Consider the following 25,257-nt stretch of genomic DNA (forward strand, 5'->3'; position numbering starts at 1 on the left):
TAAATCATTATCAATGTAGAGTGTTTTTTTACCTCTTCCAATTTTTTTTCTTCCTTTTCCCAATTAAACCAATATCTTTTTCACAGCCAATATCAACTAGTATTTAGCAAGTTATGTATTTTTCCATCGCTTGCAGCGAACATAAAAACTGACTGCAAAAGCTTCTATAAATATGTGAAGAGAAAAAGATTAGTGAAGACAAAAGTAGGTCCCTTGCAGTCGGATCCAGGTGAATTTATAATGAGGAATAAAGAAATGGCAGACCAATTGAACAAATACTTCCGTTCTGTCTTCACAAAGGAAGACACAAATAACCTTCCGATTGTACTAGGGGATAGTAGGTCTAGTGAGAAGAAGGAACTGAAGGATATCCTTATTATGCGGGAAATTGTGTTAGGGAAATTGATGGGATTGAAGGCCAATAAATCCCCGGGGCCTGATAGTCTGTATCCCAGAGTACTTAAGGAAGTGGCCCTAGAAATAGTGGATGCATTGGTGATCATTTTCCAACAGTCTATCGACTCTGAATCAGTTCCTATGGACTGGAGGGTAGTTAATGTAACACTACTTTTTAAAAAAGGAGGGAGAGAGAAAACGGGTAATTATAGACCGGTTAGCCTGATATCAGTAGTGGGAATGTTGGAATGTTGGAATCAATTATTAAGGATGAAATAGCAGCGCATTTGGAAAGCAGTGACAGGATCGGACCAAGTCAGCATGGATTTATGAAAGGGAAATCATGCATGACGAATCTTCTGGAATTTTTTGAGGATGTAACTAGCAGAGTGGATAAGGGAGAACCAGTGCATGTGGTGTATTTGGACTTTCAAAAGGCTTTTGACACAAGAGATTGGTGTGCAAAATCAAAGCGCATGGTATTGGGGGCAATGTACTGACGTGGATAGGGAACTGATTGGCAGACAGGAAGCAGAGAGTTGGGATAAACGGGTCCTTTTCAGAATGGCAGGCAGTGACTAGTGGAGTGCCGCAGGGCTAAGTGCTGGGACCCCAGCTATTTACAATATACATTAACGACTTAGCTGAAGGAATTGAGTGTAATATCTCCAAGTTTGCAAATGACACTAAACTGGGTGGCGGTGTGAGCTGTGAGGAGGACGCTAAGAGACTGCAGGGTGACTTGGACAGGTTAGGTGAGTGGACAAATGCATGGCAGATGCAGTATAATATGGATAAATGTGAGGTTATCCATTTTGGGGGCAAAAACACAAAGGCAGAATATTATCTGGGTGGCGGCAGATTGGAAAAGGGGAGGTGCAACGAGACCTGGGTGTCATGGTTCATCAGTCACTGAAAGTGGGCATGCAGGTACAGCAGGCGGTGAAGAAGGCAAATGGTATGTTGGCCTTCATAGCTAGGGGATTTGAGTAGAGGAGCAGGAAGGTCTTACTGCAGTTGTACAAGGCCTTAATGAGGCCTCACCTGGAATATTGTGTTCAGTTTTGGTCTCCTAATCTGAGGAAGGACGTTCTTGCTATTGAGGGAGTGCAGCGAAGGTTCCAGGGATGGCTGGACTGTCATATGAGGAGGGACTGGATCAACTGGGCCTTTATTCACTGGAGTTTAGAAGGATGAGAGGGGATCTCATAGAAACGTATAAGATTCTGATGGGACTGGACAAGTTAGATGCGGGAAGAATGTTCCCGATGTTGGGGAAATCCAGAAGCAGGGGACACAGTCTTAGGATAAGGGGTAGGCCATTTCGGACTGAGATGAGGAGAAACTTCTTCACTCAGAGAGTTGTTAACCTGTGGAATTCCCTGCTGCAGAGTTGTTGATGCCAGTTCATTGGATATATTCAAGAGAGAGTTAGATATGGCCCTTACGGCTAAAGGGATTAAGGGGTATGGAGAGAAAGCAGGAAAGGGGTACTGAGGGAATGATCAGCCATGATCTTATTGAATGGTGGTGCAGGCTCAAAGGGCCGAATGGCATACTCCTCACCTATTTTCTATGTTTCTATGTTTCTATGAGCCTGACATACAGGGCGTCACTGAGGTGGAGGAGCGAGTGCCCGCCCTCATGGGTGCACCAGTTGGTGTGGGAGCAGCTGATGAAGCAGAGCCCCCTGTGGACAGTGATAGTATGTGAAATCCCTTTGGGATTTCTGTGATATACTTGACCCATGATAGCAAATGCCGTACCTCCTTTACATATTAATGTACAATGCCACCCTCTTCTTCCCTTCCTGCCCCCCCCCCCCGGTAATGTCAGATAAATCTGCCGCTCCAAAGTCAGATGTTCACGCACCTTGCTCTGTCGAAACCTTGCACTCAATGTGACCTTCCAATGAATGTTCTTCCTGATCCCTTTAAATAGCCTGCAGGTATTGACTATGGAAGGTGGGACCGCCTGGTTTCCCGGGCGTGATTAGGGGTGGATGCTAAATGAGGCCACCACACCTAATTTTTCGAGCAGGGTCGTTACACGAGGACTGACGTCATGATCTGACTGAAAGTACGCAGCGAGACAGTAGCGTTTTACGCTGCCGGCAAATGGGAAGCAAATTTCCTGGCAGTGCGCTGCCAGCTGCGCGGCCGGGCGGTAAGCATTTCGAGATGCATTACCGCCTCTCCAGGGTGTTATTCAACCAAATTTCCCCCGCAAAGAGCCTGAAAAGGGATATAGACAGGTTAAGTGAGTGGGCAGTAAGGTGGCACATGGAGTATAATGTGGGCAAATGTGAGGTTATTCTCTTTGGCAGGAAGAATAGAAAAACAGAATATTTTTTAAATGGGGAAAAACTATTAAATGTTGGTGTTCAGAGAGATTTAGGTGTCCTCGTACAGGAAACACAGAGAGTTAGCACACAGGTACGGCAAGCAATTAAGAAGGCAAATGGCAGGTTGGCCTTTATTGCAAAGGGCTGGAGTACAAGAATAAGGAAGTCTTGCTACAATTGTACAGGGCTTTGGTGAGACCACACATGGAGTATTGTGCACAGTTTTAGTCTCCTTATCTGAGAAAGGACGTACATGTCTTGGAGGTGGTGCAACAAAGGTTCTCTAGATTGATCCCTGGGATGAAAGGGTTGTCCTATGAGGAGATTGAGTAGATTGGGGCTTTACTCTCTGGAGTTTAGAAAAATGAGAGGTGATCTCATTGAAACATATAAGATTCTGAGGGGGCTTGACAGAACCCATCTAGTACACTAATATGTTTTAAGGAAGGAAATCTGCTGTTGTTACTCGGTCTGGCCTATATGTGACTCCAGACCCACAGCAATGTGGTTGACTCTTAACTGCCCTCTGAAATGGCCTAACAAGCCACTCAGTTGTATTCAATAAAGTGACTCACTGCCACCTTCTCAAGGGCAATTAGGGATGGGCAATAAATACTGGCCTTGCTGGCCACCTCCACATCCTGTGAATGAATTTTAAAAAGATGCTGAGAGGTTGTTTCCCCTGGCTGGAGAGTCTGGGACTAGGGGGCATAGTCTCAGGATAAGGGGTCAGCCATTTAAGACAGAGATGAGGAGGAATTTCTTCATTCAGGGGATTGTGAATCTTTGGAATTCTCTACCTGAAAGGACTGTGGCTGCTGAGTTGTTGAGTATATTCAAGATGAGATAGATAGCTTTTTGGACTCTAGGGAAATCAGGGGATATGTGGATCAGGCGGGAAAATGGAGTTATCCTAGAAGCATGGAAAAGTTACGACACAGAAGGAAGCCATTCGGCCCATCGTGTCTGTGCCAGTTGAAAAAGAGTTACCCAGCCTAATTCCACCTTCCAGCACTAGGTCCGTAACCCTGTAGGGCACGGTTCTTTAAGTGCACATCCAAGTATGTTTCAAATGTGATGAGGGTTTCTACCTCTACCACCCTTTCAGGCAGTGAGTTCCAGACCTCTTTCGTCATCTCCCTTCTAATTCTTCTACCAACTACTTTAAATCTATGCCCCCTGGTTATTGATCCTGCTGCTAAGGGAAATAGGTCCTTCCTATCCATTCTATCTAGGCCCCTCATAATTTTATACACCTCACTTAAATCTCCCCTCAGCCTCCTCTGTTCCAAAGAAAATAACCCCAGCCTTTCCAATCTTTCCTAATAGCTAAAATTTTCCAGTCCTGGCAACATCCTCATAAAGCTCCTCTGTACCCTCTCTGGTGCAATCACATCTTTCCTGTAATGTGCTGACCAGAACTGTACGCAGTCCTCAAGCTGTGGCCTAACTAGTGCTGTATACAGTTCTAGCATAACTTCCCTGCTCTTATATTCTATACCTCAGCTAATAAAGGAAAGCATTTTGTATGCCTTTTTAACTACCTTATCGACCTGTCCTGCTACTTGTAAGGATCTGTGAACTTACATTCCAAGGTCCCTCTGTTCCTCCACACCTCTCAGTATCCTCCCATTTATTGTGTATTCCCTTGCCTTTTGCATCTCTCCAAATACATTACCTCTCCAGATTGAATTCCATTTGCCACTTTTTTGCCCAACTGACCAGTTCATCGATATCTTCCTGCAGTCTAAAGCTTTCCTCCTCACTGTCAACTACACGGCCAATTATTTTATCATCAGCGAATTTCTTTATCATGCCCCCTACATTTAAATCAAAATGACTAATATATACTACAAAAAGCAAGGGACCGAATACTGAGCCCTGTTGGACCCCACTGGAAACAGCCTTCCAGTCGCAAAAACACCCGTCAACCATTACCCTTTGTTTCCTGCCACTGGGCCAATTTTGGATCCAATTTGCCACTCCCCCTTGGATCCCATAGGCATTTACTTTTTTGATCAGCCTGCCATGTGGGACCTTGTCAATAGCCTTGCTACAATCCATCAAACGCACTGCCCTTATCGACCCTCCTTGTCACCTCCTCAAAAGATTCAATCAAGTTCGTCTGACGCGATCTTCCCATAACAAGTCCATGCTGACTGTCCTTGACAGACCCATCTGGGTCACTAATGCCCTTTCGGGAAGGAAATATGCTGTCCTTACTTGGTCTGGCCTATATGTGACTCCAGACCCACAGCAATGTGGTTGATTTTAACTGCTCTCTGAAATGGCCTAGCAAGCCACTCAGTATTCATAAAAAGTTAGTATCAGTAATGATGACCATGAAACTACCAGATTGTTGTAAAAACCCATCTGCTTCACGGGCAGTGTTTCTCAAACTGGGGTCTGCGGACCCCTGGAGGTCTGTACAGATGTTCCAGGGGGTCTGCGAAATAATTTGAAGATTAAGAGTAAGATGCGGTGATATCCACAGTAAGCACCAAAAACATAATCAGCTGGGAAGCAGATCTGAGTGTTCAACCTTCAAATCAAAGGGCCAGTCTGGATCTGTAGGTTCCACTGCAATCTGGTAGCAAGTCTTTTTGGTGTATCAAGGAAATCAGCTTGCCAGCTTTTATCTAGCTAGACCAATGAATGACCACAGGAAGTGGTCCAGAGTAAGCCAATGAGCGACGGGCTTGGTGCGAGATGGGAGCGGAGTGCGGCAGCCACATGTTTAATGAAGAGGGGCACTGAGAGCGGCAAAGATTGGCAGCTAGATAAAATCAAACAATCTTCGTAAAGGATTATCACAGCAATTAATCCTTAAAGCCTTAAAATCACAAGACCAGCTACCTGCAACAGATGACATTTTCAGTTGAAAAATATTCTCTTTGTTTACAGTTTCATATTTTACTGTTGATACATGGTATCATGTCGCACTGGTTATTGTGGTATCATAAAGCAGTTACAAATTAATGTTGGGGGAGTATAGTAGTCCTGTCATGGGCAAAATGTTAATTTTGTGCTAATTGGAATTGAGCCACAGGTGTTGGCAAAGTTGAGACAGAATTATGTCATTGCTATTGTTTGTTGAATATGACTCACATTTAATGTTGGAATTTTCAACTCATTAAACTCAATTCTATTTTTGCCTTGATGAACAGGTCCTGGCAAACGGCACCTCGTACATAGTGGCATACATTCTCAAAGGTGAATGGGAAGGCTGCGTTCTCGAATTTAGGGTGGAGTATGTCATCCTATTCTAACTCCATCACTTGCTGTCATTGTGAGCGCTGGCTTGCGCGGTACCTTGCAGTGCAGAGAGGCAGCTGGTAGCTAGTAGGAGAGCTCATCAGTTGGAGTGCAAGGCTGGGTCGGGCCCTCTGGCTGAAGGGTCCCGGCCCGGCCCAACGACGCACTCCAGGTCCCTTCGGCCAGAGGGTCTGACCCAACGATATATTCCAGTTCCCTTTGGCCAGAGGGTCTGACCCAACGATAGATTCTAGGACCCTTCGGCCAGAGGGTCTGACCCAACGATATATTCTAGGTCCCTTCGGCCAGAGGGTCTGACCCAACGATATATTCTAGGTCCCTTCGGCCAGAGGGTCTGACCCAACGACACACTCCAGGTCCCTTCGGCCAACTGGTCTGGCCCAGCCTCGCACTCCGGATCCCTTCAGCCAGCCAGCCAGTCAGCCCGGCCCAACGATGGGCTGTACCTGTCCTAGGTTGTTGGCGGTGAACACTGACTGGGCTGTAGACTACTGACTTACATTTTAGACTTTTAATCAACTTTTAATCAACTTTTAATTAGCTTTTAATCTACTTTTAAACTTTTAATCAACTTGAGGAATTTTTTAAACAATTTGGGAACATTTTTCAACTTTTAAACAACTTGGAGAAATTTTCCTTTGAAACCTCCGGAGAAACATTTAAATAACTTTGGAAAACGCTGGAAGAAACTTTTAGAACATCCCTCGGAACTCCAGGGAACAACTGACCTTCCTAATATCTGTCCCCAACCAAGTCTCGGGCCACCTACCATCAAAGGGCGCTACTCGGCGCCGAGCTTGCGGCCAGCATCTCGCCGTAGGCAATTAGGCTCATACAGCAGTGCCTGGTCTCCAGTCGTCTTGGACCCCCTTGCCACTGGACCAAGACCTAGCTCTGTCAAGCCCGTGTGGTTGCCGGTGAGCAGTGGCCAGCTCACGTTAAAAGAACTCATGCACAGGCATCTTCCACTTCATTAATATGAAGTTCGGGACCTGGAACGTCAGGAACCTCATGGACAACTCCAACAGTGACAGGCCGGGATGCCGCACCGCCATAGTCACCTAGGAACTTAGAGGCCTTGACATCGACGTCGCTGCCCTAAGCGAGACCTGGTGGGCAGGGGAAGGCTAGCTCAAGGAACAAGGTGGAGGTTACACCTTTTTCTGGAAAGGAAAACCAGAGGAAGAACGCCGCCTTCATGGAGTCGGCTTTGCTGTCAAAAATGAGCTGGTCGACCGCCTCAAAGACTCTCCCTGCAGGGTTAAGGAACACTTCATAACTCTCCCACTCACCCTATCCCGGAACCAATACGCCACAGTCATCAGTGCGTACGCCCCAACACTTGATGCAACGGATGAGGCCAAAGAGGGTTTTTATTCCAATCTCGAAACATCCCTGTTCCGCGTACCCGCGAGCAACAAATTGATCCTCTTAGGTGACTTCAACGCCAGATTCGACAAAGATACAGCCCTCTGGGGAGGCGTGATTGGCAGAGAAGGGATAGGGAAAGCCAACTCTAGCTATTATGCTCATAATAAAGAATGAAACTGAGTACTGCAAGCAATGAATGTGATCTTAACTCCTTTAATTAGACTCCAGAGTGCAGGTACTGCGTGGGAAGTCTGCTTATATACAGTGCTCCCAAGGGATGCTGGGATCCCTTGGGACTCCAACAGGTCGGTCGTCTGGTGGTGGTGTGATACAGGTTGCCAAAGGTTAAATACATAACACCAGCAGTACCCTACTCCTGACAAAATGTCTAGAACATGAACTCCTCATCACCAACACCCTGTTCCGCCAGAGGGACAAATATAAGGCATCGTGGCTGTTACGTTTCAAATAAAGCAATGTGGCTGAGTACGGTAGACTTGAGCAAGTGTGACCTTAGTCTCTTTATTTGACTCCAGAGTGCTGGCACAGCATGGGAGACCTGCTTATATATAGTGCTCCCAAGGGATGCTGGGATCCCTTGGGACTCCAGCAGATGCGCCCTCTGATGGCGGTAGAATGCTGGTTACTAGGTGTTGCATACAGTAGCAGCACCCTCGCTCCAAACACTGGCACCTGCTCGACTATGTCCTCGTCTGAACCAGGGATCACAAGGATTTGCGCATCACCCACGCCATGACAGGAGCTGATGACTGCTGGACGGACTACTGCCTAATCTGATCCATCATCGACATTAACATAGCCCCAAAGCAGAGGGGACAGCAGAAGCAGTACCTCAAAAAAGTCAATGCCGGGGTACTTAAAGACCCAGCTAAGAGAACCCTATACAGCCAGTGCCTCACAGCGAACCTGGCGTGGCTTGATGACCCTGAGATGCTGAACGCCCACAGCGCTTGGTCTGCCCTCCAGGCCTCCATAACCAGTGTCTGTGAAGAAACTTTTGGTTACTCAACCAGAAAACACCAGGATTGGTTTGATGAAAATGATCAGGAGATCCAAGAACGAATAGATTGCAAGCGCAGAGCATTTCTGAGCCTCAGCAACAACCCAACTCGGGATCAACAAAGCAACATTACAGATGGCTCAAGGCTGAGGTCCAAAAAACCTGGACCTAAAGAACAGATGGTGGATGGAGAAAGCACAGAAGATACAACAACTGGCCGACAGCCATGATAGGCGAGGATTCTTCATCGCAGTCAAGGCTATCTACAGTCCAAACTCCCAAGGCCCTACCCCACTGCTGGCCAAGAACGGGGAAACACTCATCAAGGACACTGAGGTTGTCAGGGCCTGCTGGAAGGAGCACTTCGAAGATCTCTGTTGTGTATAGAAGAACTTCACGAGGCTGAGTACTGTGAGCTAAACTTAGTGTGACCTTAGTTTTCTTTATTACAACTCCTAAACAACATGGCAGCCAAACTTTTATACTTTCGCAGGTGACCATTAGGACTCCAACAGTCGCACCCTCTGGTGGCAAATATGACATAGTTACATACATAACATCACTCCCCTCCAAAGTCTTCGGTCCAAGTTATTTACAAGTTGAGGCGATCCGGAGCCCTTCGCTCCCTGGTTGATCATCTAAGTTCAAACCCTGGCGTGTGTGAGTTGGCTGGACCATTGCTGCACTGCACCGCGACTGTCAGGAACGGTGGGTTCATCCTCATGATTGACAGTGAGGTCGATTGCTGGTTGGGTGTGTGTTGGTGGATCGTCGATGGTGATGTCCTCTTCAAGTCGTTTCTGGTTGTCAGTAAATCGCAATTTGGTCTGATCTAAATGCTTTCTGCATGTTTGGCCATTTAACAGTTTGATTATAAACACCCTATGCCCTTCCTTGGCCAAAACAGTGCCAGCAACCCACTTGGGACCATGACCGTAATTCAGGAAAAACACAAGGTCGTTACCATCAATGTCACGTGAAACAGCCACGCGATCGTCGTACATGTTCTGCCGGTGTCGCCGGGTTTCCACGTGATCATTAAGATCCGGGTGGACTAGGGAGAGCCTGGTTTTGAGGACTCGCTTCATTAACAATTCTGCGGGGGGAGCTCCGGCGAGCGAGTGGGGTCACATCCGGTACCTGAGCAGAATGCGAGACAAGCGGGTCTGCAGGGAGCCGTCCGTCACGTGTTTCATGCTCTGCTTGATTGGACTGCCCGCTCCGTTTGACCATTAGACGCGGGCTTAAACGGAGCAGACCTGTCATGCTTGATGCCATTGCGGGTCATAAACTCATTGAATTCTGAGCTGGTGAAACAAGGTCCATTGTCACTGACAAGGACGTCGGGCAAGCCATGGGTGGCGAACATGGCCGGAGGCTTTCAATGGTGGCTGTGGACGTGCTGGATGACATGATTACGCATTCAGTCCATTTGGAGTAAGCATCCACAACTACTAAAAACATCTTTCCTCGAAAGGGGCTGGCAAAATCTATGTGGATCCTGGACCACGGTTTGGAGGGCCATGACCACAGAGTCAGTGGAGCCTCTCTTGGTTCATTGCTCAGTTGCGAGCAAATGTTGCACTGATGCACGCATGACTCCAAGTCTGAGTCAATGCCGGGCCACCTAACATGCGACCTTGCAATTGCCTTCATCATGACAATGCCTGGGTGGGTACTGTGTAGGTCGTGTATAAACGTTTCCCTGCCTTTTTTTGGCAAACCACGCGATTACCCCATAAGAGACAATCCGACTGGATGGACATTTCATCTTTGTGTCGGTGAAACGGCTTAATTTCATCTTGCATTTCCCCGGGAACGGCCAACCAGTTCCCATTTAGGATGCAACTATTTACTAATGATAGCACAGGATCCTGGCTGATCCAGGTCCTGATCTGGCGAGCTGTGATGGGTGACCCCATGCTCTCAAAAGCATCCATGACCAGTAGCAAGTTTCCCGCCTGCGCCAGTTCAACCCCAGTGGTGGGTAATGGGAGCCGGCTGAGAGCATCGGCACAGTTTTCAGTGCCTGGTCTGTGGCGGATAACATAGTCATATGCGGATAATGTTAGTGCCCATCTTTGGATGCGGGATGAAGCATTGGTATTTATACCTTGGCTCTCTGAAAACAGCAAAATGAGCGGCTTGTGGTCAATTTCAAGCTCAAACCGAGGTCCAAATAGGTATTGGTGCATTTTCTTAATCCCATATACACATGCTAACGCCTCTTTCTCGACCATACTATAGGCTGTCTCAGTCTTAGACAGACTTCTAGATGCATATGCAACCGGTTGGAGGTTGCCCGATACATTGGCTTGCTGTATCACACAGCCGACCCCGCATGATGAGGCATCACAAGCTAGCACTAAACGTTTACATGGGTCATAGTGTACAAGTAATTTATTTGAACTTAGCAGATTCCTGGCCTTCTCTGTGTCTTGAGATTTGCCCCAAACCCAGTCATCACCCTTATGTAGCAACATGTGCAAAGGCTCTAACAATGTGCTCAACCCAGGTAGAAAGTTATCGAAATAGTTGAGGAGTCCCAGGAACGAACGCAGCTCCATCACATTCTTTGGTCTGGGTGCATTCTTGATGGCCTCTGTCTTTGAGTCCATGGGCCTGATGCCGTCTGCTGCAATCTTTCTCCCCAAAAATTTGACTTCTGGCCCCAGGAAAACACACGGAGCATTTCAGCCTGAGTCCCACTCTGTCTAGGCGACTTAGAACCTCTTCCAGGTTGTGTAGCTGTTCGATGGTGTTATGACCAGTGATCAGAATGTCGTCTTGAAACACAATGTTGCATGGAACAGATTTCAGCAAACTCTCCATGTTTCTCTGGAAAATAGCTGCAGCCGAGCGAATCCCAAAAGGGCATCTGTGATATATAAATAACCCTTTGCGTGTGTTGATGCACGTCAATCTTTTCGAAGATTCAGCCAGCTCCTGTGTCAAGTAGGCGGAGGTTAGGTCCAACTTGGTGAACGACTTCCCCGCTACGAACGTTGCAAACAGATCATCAACCTTGGGCAGCGGGTACTGGTCCTGTAGTGAGACTCGGTTAATCGTTACCTTGTAGTCTCCGCAGATTCTGACCGTGGCATCGCTTTTCAACACCGGAACTATTGGACTGGCCCACTCGTTGAACTCGACTGGCGATATGATTCCTTCGCATTGGAGTCTGTCCAGTTCGATCTCGACTTTCTCCCTCATTATGTACGGAACCGCCCGAGCCTTGTGATGGACGGGCCTAGATGGATCTGTACCTTGGCGCCTGTGAAGTTGCCGATGCCTGGTTCAAATAGCGAGGGAAACTTGCTCAGCACTTGAGCACACGAGGTGTCATCCACTGAAGATAGTGCTTTGATATTGTTCCAATTCCATCTAATCTTTTCTAGCCAGCTTCTGCCAAACAGCTTTGGGCCATTGCCTGGAACAATCCACAATGATAAATCATGCACAGCTCCATCATATGATACCTTAACTGCCGCACTTCCAATGACTGGTATGAGCTCTTTGGTGTAAGTAAGCAGCTTTGCATTAATCGGGCTCAGTTTGGGCCTTTGTGCTTTATTGCCCCACAGTTTCTCGAAAGCCTTCTGGCTCATTATTGACTGACTCACACCCGTGTCCAACTCCATGAATACTGGAACTCCATTTAATTTGACTTTCAGCATTATAGGAGGGCTCTTGGTGGTGAAGGTATGTACCCCATACACTTCTTCCTCTGGTTGAGTTGCCTGTGCCACATGATCTACGCAGATCGATCATCCTCTGCCACGTGGTATGTCGCAGCACATTTGCACATTCGCTGGAGGTGCCCCATTGTTGTGCAGTCTTTGCACACGTAGTGCTTGAATCGACATTGATGGGCCCGATGATTACCCCCGCAGCGCCAACACGATGCCAATGGATTCACATTCACCCCCGATGGCAGACTCTGAGTCATCGCAGGTCTTGCAGCCACAGACATGTAGGCCCTGCCATATGCAGTTCTACCTTCTAGCGATGTAATTTTATGCACAGTACTTGCCGGTGAGCTTCGATGTTAAGAAGATATCTGTTTGGTGTTATCGTCTATGGCCATGCATGCCTGGTCGATTGCGATGGTCCTGCTCAGATCTCGGGTTTCGGCAGCCAGCAGCTTTCGAAGAATGACTTCGTGGCTGATGCCCAGCATGAAAAAGTCCCGCATTTGCCCCAACGCAGCTCCAAAATCGCAAGGTCCCGCGAGGCAATGGTGAATGTAAAAACGATATCTGGCCATGAGGATACTCTCCTTCGGCTTGAGCTGGTCCCGAACCAGCATGCACAACTCTGTATATTCCTTCTCCATTGATTTTGTTGGTGCAAGCAGATTCTTGATGAGGCCGTATATTTTAGGCCCACAGACAGTGAGGGGAACCGCCCTGCGCTTGGCCACGTTAGTGTCTCCTTCCAGATCATTGGCCATGAAGTACTGGTCGAGACGCTCGACGAAGGCTTCCCAATCATCACCCTCTATGAATCTCTCTTATATTGCAACGGCAGCCAAGGTTGCGTGATGGTTCGTATTCTGTTACTCGTCGCCAGTTGTTCTGTATAGAAGAACTCCACAAGGCTGAGTACTGTGAGCTAAACATAGTGTGACCTTAGTCTTCTTTATTACAACTCCAGAGTGCCTAAACAACATGTCAGCCAACCTTTTATACTGGCCCTGCACGTGTGTGCAGGTGACCATTAGGACTCCATGAATCGCGCCATCTGGTGGCAAGTATTACATAGTTACGTACATAACAATCTCCTCAATCGTGACTCTGTCTTTGACTCGAGTGTTCTCGACTCCATCCCGCAGCATGCGACCCGCCACCACCTCAGTGAAACCCCAACGTTGCACGAGATAGGAAAAGCCATAAAACAGCTCAAGAACAACAAGGCTATGGGAGCAGATGGAATCCCTGCTGAGGCGCTAAAGTATGGTGGAGAGGCACTGTTGCCTCGGATACATGACCTCATCTCTCTCATCTGGAGGGAGGAGAGCATGCCGGGACATCTCAGATGCAGTGATCATGACCATCTTTAAAAAAGGGGACAAGTCTGACTGCGGCAACGAGAGGGAAATCTCCCTGCTATCAGCCACTGGGAAAGTTGTCACTAGAATTCTCCTCAACCTTCTCCCTGTGGCCGAGGAGCTCCTCTCCGAGTCACAGTGCGGATTTCGTCCCCTACGGGGCACAACGGACATGATCTTTGCTGCACGACAGCTGCAGGAAAAGTGCAGGAAACAGCACCAGTCCTTATACATGGCCTTCTTCAACCTTACAAAGGCCTTTGACACTGTCAACTGCGAAGGTCTATGGAGCGTTCTCCTCCGTTTCAGATGCCCCCCAAAAGATTGTCAACATCCTTCGCCTGCTCCATGACGACATGCAGGCCGTGATCCTTACCAACGGATCCATTACAGACCCAATCCACGTCCGGACCGGGGTCAAACAGGAATGCGTCATCACTCCAACCCTCTTCTCAATCTTCCTCGCTGCTATGCTCCACCTCACAGTCAACAAGTTCCCCGCTGGAGTGGAACTAAACTGCAGAACCAGTGGGAAGCTGTAAACCTATGCCGCCTTCAGGCCAGGTCCAAGATCACCCCAACCTCTGTCGTTGAGCTACAGTACGCAGACGACGCCTGCATCTGCGCACATTCTGACGCTGAACTCCAGGATATAGTCGATGTATTTACTGAGGCATATGAAAGCATGGGCCTTACGTTAAACATCCATAAGACAAAGGTCCTCCACCAGCCTCTCCTCGCTGCACAGCACTGCCCCCCAGTCATCAAGATCCACGACGCGGCCCTCGACAACGTGGACCACTTCCCATCCCTCGGGAGCCTCTTGTCAACAAAAGCAGACATTGATGTGGAGATTCAACACTGCCTCCAGTGCGCCAGTGCAGCCTTCAGCCGCCTGAGGAAAAGAGTGTTCGAAGACCAGGCCCTCAAATCTACCACCAATCTCATGGTCTACAGGGGCTGTAAAGTGGTGGTCATTTTCCAATAGTCTATCGACTCTGGATCAGTTCCTATAGACTGGAGGGTAGCTAATGTAACCCCACTTTTTAAAAAAGAAGGGAGAGAGAAAACAGGGAATTATAGACCGGTCATCCCGACATCGGTGGTGGGGAAAATGTTAGAATCAATTATTAAATATGTAATAGCAGCGCATTTGGAAAGCAGTGACAGGATCGGTCCAAGTCAGCATGGATTTATGAAAGGGAAATCATGCTTGACAAATCGAGAATTTTTTGAAGATGTAACTTGTAGAGTGGACAAGGGGGAGCCAATGGATGTGATGTATTTATACTTTCAAAAGGCTTTTGACAAGGTCCCACACAAGAGATTAGTGTGCAAAATTAAAGCACATGGTATTGGGGGTAATGTACTGACGTGGATAGAGAACTGGTTGGCAGACAGGAAGCAAAGAGTAGGAATAAACGGGTCCTTTTCAGAATGGCAGGCAGTAACTAGTGGGGTACAGCAAGGTTCAGTGCTGGGGCTCCAGCTATTTACAATATACATTAATGATTGAGACAAAGGAATTGAATGTAATATCTCTAAGTTTGCAGATGACTCTAAGCTGGGTGGCAGTGTGAGCTGTGAGGAGGATGCTAAGAGGCTGCAGGGTGACTTGGTTGGTTACGTGAGTGGGCAAATACATGGCAGATGCAGTATAATGTAGATAAATGTGACGTTATCCACTTTGGTGGTAAAAACAGGAAGGCAGATTATTATCTGAATGGTGACAGATTAGTAAAAGGGGAGGTGCAACGAGACCTGTATGTCATGGTACATCAGTCATTGAAAGTTGGCATACAGGTACAGCAGGCGGTGAAGAAGGCAAATGGCATGTTGGCCTTCATAGTGAGTGAATTTGAATATAGGAGCAGGGAGGTCTTACTACAGTTGTACAAGGCCTTGGTGAGGCTACACCTTGAATATTGTGTACAGTTTTGGTCTCCTAATCTGAGGAAGGACATTCTTGCTATTGAGGGAGTGCAGCGAAGGTTCACCAGACTGATGCCCGGGGTGACAGGACTGACATATGAAGAAAGACTGGATCAACTAGGCTTATATTCAATGGAATTTAGAAGAATGAGAGGGAATCACATAGAAACATATAAAATTCTGACGGGATTGGACAGGTTAGATGCAGGAAGAATGTTCCCGATGTTGGGTAAATCCAGAACCAGGGTCACAGTCTAAGAATAAGGGGTAAGCCATTTAGGACTGAGATGAGGAGAAACTTCTTTACTCAGAGAGTTGTAAGCATGTGGAATTCTCTACCACAGAAAGTTGTTGAGGCCAGTTCATTAGATATATTCAAAAGGGAGTTAGGTGTGGCCCTTACGGCTAAAGGGATCAAGGGTTATGGAGAGAAAGCAGGAATGGGGTACTGAAGTGCATGATCAGCCGTGATCATATTGAATGGTGGTGCAGGCTCGAAGGGCCGAATGGCCTACTCCTGCACCTATTTTCTATACTTCTATGTATGGCTCAGAGGCATGGACGATGTACAGAAGACACCTCAAGTCGCTGGAGATATATCACCAACAATGTCTCCGCAAGATCCTGCAAATCCCCTGGGAGGACAGGTGCACCAACCTTAGCGTCCTCGTCCAAGCTAACATCCCCAGCATTGAAGTGCTGACCACACTTGATCAGCTTCGCTAGGCAGGCCACATAGTTCGCATGTGAGACACGAGACTCCCAAAGCAAGTGCTCTATGCAGAGCTCCTTCATGGCAAACGAGCCAAAGGTGGGCAGCGGAAACGTTACAAGGACACCCTCAATGCCTCCCTGATAAAGTGCGGCATCACCACTGACACCCGGGAGTCCCTGGCCAAAGAGCACCCTAAGTGGAGAAGGTTCATCCGGGAGGGCGTTGAGCACTTCAAGTCTCAACGCTGAGAGCGTGCAGTGATCAAGCGCAGGCCAGGCAGGAACGTGTGACAAACCAGTCCTACCCACCCCTTCCCTTAACGACTTGTCTGTCCCACCTGTGACAGAGTCTGTGGCTCTCGTATTGGACTGTTCAGCCACCAAAGAACTCACTTCAGGAGTGAAAGCAAGTCTTCCTCGATTCCGAGGGACTGCCTATGATGATGATGATGATTTTTGGATTAGTAGTTTTGGCCCCTATTACTGGTCAATTAGCAGCAAACCCAGGGAAATCCTGACATCAGTTATAGGGAAAATGCTAGAATCTAAGGACGTGGTAACAGGGCACTTAGAAAATAATAATAGGATTGGGCAGATTCAACACGGATTTATGAAAGGGAAATCATGTTTGACAAATCTGTTAAGAGTTTTTTGAGAATGTAACTCGTAGAATAGATAAGGGGGAACCAGTGGATGTGGTGTATTTTGATTTTCAGCAGGTATTCGATAAGGTGCCACACAGGAGGTTATTAAACAAAATTAGGGCTCATGGGATTAGGGGTAATATATTAGCATGGATTGAGGATTGGTTAACGGACAGAAAACAGAGAGAAGGAATAAACGGGTCATTTTCGGGTTGGCAGGCTGTAACTAGTGGGGCGCTGCAAGGATCAGTCCTTGGACCCCACTATTCACAATCTATACAATGATTTGGATGAGTGGACCAAATGTAATCTATCCAAGTTTGCTGATGATACAAAGCTAGGTGGGAATGCAAGTTGTGAGGAGGATGCAAAGAGGCTTCAAGGGTCTATAGACAGGCTAAGTGAGTGGGCAAGAAGATGGCAAATGGAATATAATGTGGAGAAATGTGAAGTTATCCACTTTGGTAGGAAAAATAGAAAAACAGAGTATTTTTTAAATGGTGAAATTGGGAAATGTTGGTGTTCAGAGGGACCTTGTTAGATCTCTTAATTTCCAATGAAATACGAACTCCGATGGTAGTTTTAACTTTTTAATCTTGGCAGAGAGTAACAAGCTGCTGGCTGATTGCCAGTTTCTTTCTCTTACTGAAACCACATGGCCAAAATGGCTGTATTTATACCTGGATCAATTTACAGAAAAGAACTCGCCTTCTTTGACCTTATTGGCTCAATTGAAAGCCTTTTAACGTTTTAATTGGCTCGCTACCCAAGGTCCGAAAATGTCAAGTTGATTGATGACTTAATGCAATGTGGCCGGTGTTTTTTCATAGCCTGTCTAAATGCAGCCTGTTTGAATTCTCTATCAGACCTGGGTGTCCTTATACACGAGTCACTGAAAGTTAACATGCAGGTACAGTAAGCAATTAAGAAAGCAAATGGTATGTTGGCCTTTATTACAAGAGGATTTGCGTATAAGAGTAAACACATCTTATTGCAAATATATAATGCCCTGGTGAGACCGCACCTGGAGTATTGTGTACAGTTATGGTCTCCTTTCCTAAGGAAAGATATACTTGCCATAGGGAGTGCAATGAAGGTTCACCAGACTGATTCCTGGGATAGGGAAATTGTCCTATGAGGAGAGGTTGAGTAGACTAGGCCTATATTCTCTAGAGTTTAGAAGAATGAGAGGTGATCTCATTGAAACATACAAAATTCTTACAGGACTTGACGGGATAGATGCAGGGAGGATGTTTCCTATGGCTGGGGAATCTAGAATCAGGGGGGTCACAGTCCCAGAATAAGGGGTCACCATTTAGACTGAGATAAGGAGAAACTTCTCGAGCAGGGTGGATAAAGGGGAACCAGTAGATGTCGTTTATTTGGATTTCCACAAGGCATTCGATGAGATGCCACATAAAAGGTTACTGCACAAGATAAGAGCTCATGGGGTTGCGGGTAATATATTAGCATGGATAGAGGATTCATCATCATCATAGGCTGTCCCTCGAAGTCGAGGATGACTTGCTTCCACATTAAAAATGAGTTCTCAGATGACTATTAAGTCCAATGCGGGAGCTACAGTCCCTGTCGCAGGTTGGACAGACAGTGGTTGAAAGTACGTTGGTTGAAGTGCCGGGTTTTTGAAGTGCTTGGGTTGTCATGTGCTCGTTCCGCCATATGCGCTTGGTCTCTGCTTGCACCCGGCGAAGAGACTTGAAGTGTTCAACGCCTTCACAGATTATTCTCTTCCATTTTAATCGATCTTGCACCAGTGATTCCCAGGTGTCAGTAGGAATGTTGAACTTCTTCAAGGAGGCTTTGAGGGTGTCCTTGAAGCGTTTCCATTGCCCACCTGGAGCTCCTTTGCCCTGTCGGAGCTCTGAGTAGAGCGTTTGTTTTGGGAGTCTCATATTGGGCATGCGGATGACGTAGCCCGTCCATCGGAGCTGATCGAGTGTGGTCAATGCTTCGGTGCTGAGTATGTTGGCCTGCGCGAGAACACTGATGTTGGTGCGCCTATCCTGCCAATGGATTTGCAGGATCTTCCTGAGGCAGCGTTGATGATACTTCTCCAGTGCTTTGATGTGCCTGCTGTATATTCATTCATTCATATGCAGTCCCTCGAGGAAGACTTGCTTCCACTCTAAAAAATGAGTTCTTAGGTGATTGAACAGTCTAATACGAGAACCATAGCCCCTGTCACAGGTGGAACAGACAGTCATTGAGGGAAAGGATGGATGGGACTGGTTTGCCGCACGCTCTTTCCGCTGCCTGTGCTTGGTTTCTGCATGCTCTCGGCGATGAGACTCTGGATATAGTCCATGTCTCAGAAGCATATATGAGGGTAGGTATCACTACTGCTCTGTAGACCATGAGTTTTGTGCCGGTTTTAAGGTTCTGGCCTTCGAACACTCTATTCCTTAGATGACCAAAGGCTGCGCTGGCACACTGAAGGTGGTGTTGGACCTCGTCATCGATGTCTGCCCTTGTTGACAGTAGGCTTCCGAGGTAAGGAAAATGGTCCAGGTTGACCAAGGCTGCAGCAGAGCTTAGTCTCCAGTCGTCTTGGATCCCCTTGCCACTGGTGCAAGACCTTGCTCTGTGGTGGCTTGTGTGCAATGGCCACCCCGCATTAAAAGAATTCACGCACAGGCATCTTCCATTGCTTAAAATGAAGGTCAGGACCTGAAATGTCAGGACATTCATGGATAATCCTAAAAGCAACAGACCAGAACATCGTACTGCCATCGTTGCCCGGGAACTCAGATGCTTTGACGTAAACATCGCCTCCCTAAGTGAGACCCGGCAAGAAGTGGAAAGCCAGCTCAGGGAACAAGGTGGTGGTTACAGGTTCTTCTGGAGAGGTGTAGAGGATTAGCTAACTAACAGAAAACAGAGAGTCGGGATAAATGGGTCCTTTTCCAGTTGGCAAACTGTAACTAATGGGGTGCCACAGGGATCAGTGCTGGGGCCTTAACTATTTACAATCTATATTAATGACTTGAATGAAGGGACCAAGTGTAATGTAGCCAAATGATGTTTTTAGGCGATACTGCGGCATCCAGCTTTTACCTCCCCATTGGCAAATTTGGCTCAAGTTTGGCGGGGGCCCAAAAATGTACCGCCCCGCCCTCCAGTTTCACTGAGATCATGACGTCAATCAACGTGCAATGCTCCACTAGTGCCCCGGATGCAAAATAAACCCTAATGCCCCATTATACGACCATCCCAGGAAACTTCTGAAAAAGCAGGCATTTCCCAGGATGCAGCAGGTGGTATTTGCAGCGTATTAAATGATGGGAGGAGGATCTTACTTCACAGGTCACATTGACTGCAACAGTTGTGCACAGCATGCTGCGTCAAGCTCCAACTTGAAAGCAGCAGTTTTATCTGCCATTACATTGTCCTTACAATTTCAGTGAGAGAATTTAATGGGGGCATTGCTAATTCGCCAGTGTATCATGCCCCATGATATTGCTAGGCGGCATCAAAATAGAAGGACTGTTAGCCATGTCGGACCATGGATGAGGAGAGGCCATAGACGTCTGGGGAGGAGGGCTTACCCCCCCGGGTTTACAGGCGCCAACGCTCAGACCTCCAGCTCTCTGAGGAGCAGTGTGTGAGAAGGTTGAGCTTCCGAAAGGAAGTGCTGACAGAGATACCCATCTCCTACAAGCAGACTGATGCCTGGACCGTTCTGGAGGCAGCCTTCAATACTCCCATCAACACGTATCCGAATTCATTGTGTGCTGCATGTTGCACAGCTTGGCCATCATGAGGAGCCAGGCATTGCCAGTGGGGATTGCAGGCCCACCTCAGGAGGAGGAGGATGACGAAGAGGAGCCTAGCGAGACCCCCATTGGATAGCCACAACATCCACGGGGGAGGCAGCGTAGAGATGCTATCTGACCAAGAGTCGCACCTTGCCAGCTCATAATGGACTGATTCTCCTAAACGGAGGAAACTGAGGGATGGAGATAATACCGGACATGCTGTGTGCCCCCATAAAGTCACATCTCCGGTGACCATTGGAATGATACACAAGTCACCAATGGCAAAGGATCAAACAGACATTTTATTGCAACAAAGTAATGAAAACTCCCCCCACCAAAATAAACCATACAATAGACAACGTTATGTTGCAGGGCACTGAACAACAATGAAGTGCATTAAATCAACAAAACTATTGACAAGCATAATCCACAAAAATCAGGGCATCTGCATAACCTTGTCCTGCACATTATTCTGACTTATTTAATGGCGCGATATTCAGTTGGGGTGCAAAAACTTCCTTGTGTAACGCCTGATTTTGCGCCCCCAATCATGGAACCTAATTTTTTGCCGAATTTTGCAGATGAGGGTGCAAATTTTTTCCAGGCATTATCAGGACCACCCCAATTACTGCCCCTGAATCTCAAAAGCTGAAAATCCAGCCCTCAATCTTTGAGTATATTTAAGACAGAGATCGATAGATTTTTGAATATTTAGGGAATCAAGGGATATGGGGACGATGCAGAAAAGTGGAGTTGTGCTAGAAGATCAGCCATGATCTTATTGAATGGCAGAGCAGGCTCAAGGGGCCGAATGACGTACTCCTGCTCCTAATTCTTATGTTCTTATGTTATGAAATCAAACTAATTCACCATCAAACAGTTCAGCGAGGCTCAATCCACAGACAGCTGTAGAAATGTTTATCAGTGAGTAAATTACTTTAAAATGGAAAAGCATTTCTTATGTTCTAATGTAGGCAAATGTGAGGTCATCCACTTTGGACCTAAAAGGATAGAGCAGGGTACTTTCTAAATGATGAAAAACTAAAAACACTGGAGATCTAAAGAGACTTGGGCAGGGGGTGGGGGAGGGGGAGGTGGTACATAGATCATTGAAATGTCAGGACTAGGTACAGAAAATAATCAAAAAGGCAAATGGAATGCTGGCCTTATATCTAGAGGACTAGAATACAAGGGGGTAGAAGTTATGCTGTAGCTATATAAAGCTCTGGTTAGACCACACCTGGAGTACTGTGAGCAGTTTTGGGCACCACACCTTAGGAAGGATATATTGGCCTTGGAGGGAATGCAGCATAGGTTTACCAGAATGATACCCGGACTCCAAGGGTTAAATTACAAGGAGAGATCACACAAATTAGGGTTGTATTCCCCATAATTTAGAAGGTTGAGGGGTGATTTGATTAATGTTTTCAAGATATTAAGGGGAACAGATAGGTGCATGGAGATTCTAGGACTAGGGGGCATAGTCTACAAATTAGAGCCAGACCTTACAGGAGTGAAATTAGGAAACACTTCCACACCCAAAGGGTAGTAGAAGTTTGGAACTCTCTTCAGCAAACTACAATTGATTCTAGATCAATAGTTAATTTTACATCTGAGATTGATAGATTTTTGTTAAACAAAAGTATTAAGGGATATGGGGAAAAAGCAAGTATATGGAGTTAGGTCGCAGATGATTTAAATGGAGAAAGATTGCAAAGTGCCACTGTACAACAGAACCTGGGGGTACTTGTGCATGAAACACAAAAGGTTAGTATGCAGGTAGAGCAAGTGATCAGGAAGGCCAATGGAATCTTGGCCTTTATTGCAAAGGGGATGGAGTATAAAAGCAGGGAAGTCATGCTACAGCTTTATAAGGTATTGGTGAGGCCACACCTAGAATACTGCATACAGTTATGGTTTCCATATTTACGATAGGATATACTTGCTTTGGAGGCAGTTCAGAGAAGGTTCATTAGGTTGATTCCGGGGATGAGGGGGTTGACTTATGAGGAAAGGTTGAGTAGGAGTAGGTTGGGCCACTATTCATTGGAGTTCAGAAGAATGAGAGGTGATCTTATCGAAACGTTTAAGATTATGAGGGGGCTTGACAAGGTGGATGCAGAGAGGATGGTTCTTCTGATAGGGGAGACTAGAACTAGAGGGCATGATCTTAGAATAAGGGGCCGTCCATTTAAAACAGAGATGAGGAGAAATTTCTTCTCTCAGAGGGTTGTAAACCTGTGGAATTCGTTGCCTCAGAGAGCTGTGGAAGCTGGGTCATTGAATAAATTTAAGACAGAAATAGACAGTTTCTTAAACGATAAGGGGTTATGGGGAGCGGGCGGGGAAGTGGAGCTGAGTCCATGATTAAATCAGCCATGATCGTATTAAATGGTGGAGCAGGCTTGACTTATGGCCTAACTTGTTTCTATTTCTTATGTTCTTATGTTCTTATCAGCCCTGATTTCATTGAATAGACGAACAGGCTTGAGGGGCTAAATGGCCTACCGCTGTTCCTATGTTCGAACAAAATTGTAAAAGCTCGACACCATCCAGGACAAAGCAGCTTGCTCGATTGGCATTCCTTAACCACCTTAGACAGTCACTCCCTGCACCGTGGCTGCAGTGTGTACCATCTACAAGTAGCACTGCAGCAACTCACCAAAGCTTCTTCGACAGCACCTCCCAAACCCACAAAATCTACCACCTAGAAGGACAAGGGCAGCAGATGCATGGGAACACCACCATCTGCAAGTTTCCCTCCTAATCACACACCATCCTGACTTGTAAATATATCACCGTTCCTTCATCGTTGCTGGGTCAAATTCCTGGAAATCCCTACTAACAGCACTGTGGGAGCACCTTTACCACATGGACTGCAGTGGTTCAAGATGGTGGCTCACCACCACCTTCTCAAGGGCAATTAGGGATGGGCAATAAATGCTGGCCTTGCCAGTGACGGCCACATCCCATGAATGAATAAAAGAAAACCAAAAGCTAAATACTGCAGATTCTGGAAATCTGAAACAAAAACAAAATGCTGGAAACATAGAAAATAGGTGCAGGAGCAGGCCCTTTGAGCCTGCACCACCATTCAATATAATCATGGCTGATCATTCAACCTCAGTACCCCACCCCTGCCTTCTCTCCATACCCCCGATCCCTTTAGCTGTAAAGGCCACATCTAACTCTCTTTTGAATATGTCCAACGAACTGGACTCAACAACTTTCTGTGGCAGGGAATTCCACAGGTTCACAACGCTCTGGGTGAAAAAGTTTCTCCTCATCTCGGTCCTATATGACTTACCCCTTATCCTTAGACTGTGTCCCCTGGTTCTGGACTTCCCCAACATCGGGAACATTCTTCCTGTATGTAACCTGTCCAGTCCCGTCAGAATTTTATATGTTTCTATGAGACCCCAAATCATTCTTCTAAATTCCAGTGAGTATAAGCCTAGCCGATCCAATCTTTCCTCGTATGTCAGTCCTGCCATCCCAGGAATCAGTCTGGCGAACCTTTGCTGCACTCCCTCAATAGCAAGAACGTCCTTCCTCAGATTAGGAGATCAAAACTGCACACAATACACAAGGTGTGGTCTCACCAAGGCCCTGTACAACTGCAGCAAGACCTCCCTGCTTCTATACTCAAATTCTCTCGCTATGAAGGCCAACATGCCATTTGCTTTCTTTACTGCCTGCTGTAGCTGCATGCCTACCTTCAATGATTGATGCACCATGACACCCAGATCTCTTTGCACCTCCCCTTTTACGAATCTGTCACCATTCAGATAATAATCTGCCTTCCTGTTTTTTGCACCAAAGTGGATAGCCTCACATTATACTGCATCTGCCATGAATTTGCCCATTCACAAATGCTCAGCAGGTCAGGCAGCACCTGTGGAGGGAGAAACAGAGTTAACGTTTCAGGTCGATGACCTTTCTTTGGAATTCTCTATCCCTGAGGGCTGTGGAGTCTCAGTCATTGAGTGTATTCAAGACAGAGATTAACAGATTTTTGGATATTAAGGGAATCAAGGGATATGGGGATAGTGCAGGAGTTGAGGTCAAAGATCAGCCATGATCTATTGAATGGCGGAGCAGGCTCGAGAGGCCGAATGGCCAGCTCCTGCTCCTATTTCTTACATTATGTTCTTTCATCAGAGCTAGAAAAATTTAGAGATGTAACAGGTTTTATGCAAGTACAGAGGCAGGGAATGGTGGGGGAGGAAAGAACAAAAGGCAAGGTTTATCGTAGGACAGAAGGCAGGAGTGATTAAATGACAAAAGGGATGCTGGTGCAAGGCAAAAGGCTGTGGTAATGAGACAAGTAAAGAAACAGAAGATGGGTCTAGAGGAGCTGAAAATGATTAAAGTCAAATCATTACCAGCAACGGCTGTCCGAAAAAATGGGAGCAGTGGTTATGATCGGAAATTGTTGAACTCGATGTTGAGTCCGGAAGGCTGAAAGTGCCTCATCGGACGATGAGGTGATGTTCCTCAAGCTTCCATTGAGCTTCATTAGAACAGTGTAGGAGTCCGCGGTCAAAGTGGGAGTGGGACAGAGAATTAAAATGAAAGAGACCGGCAGCTCAGGGTCATGCTTGTGGTCTGAACGGAAGTGCTCCACAAAGTGATCCCTCAATCTATGTTCAATCTCCCCAATGTAGAGTAAATTGAAAGAAATACAAGTAAAATGCTGTTTCACCTAGAAGTAGGGTTTGTGGCCTTGGACA

Source organism: Pristiophorus japonicus, chromosome 6 (genome assembly GCF_044704955.1).
Source record: "Pristiophorus japonicus isolate sPriJap1 chromosome 6, sPriJap1.hap1, whole genome shotgun sequence".
NCBI classification, from domain to species: Eukaryota; Metazoa; Chordata; class Chondrichthyes; family Pristiophoridae; genus Pristiophorus; species Pristiophorus japonicus.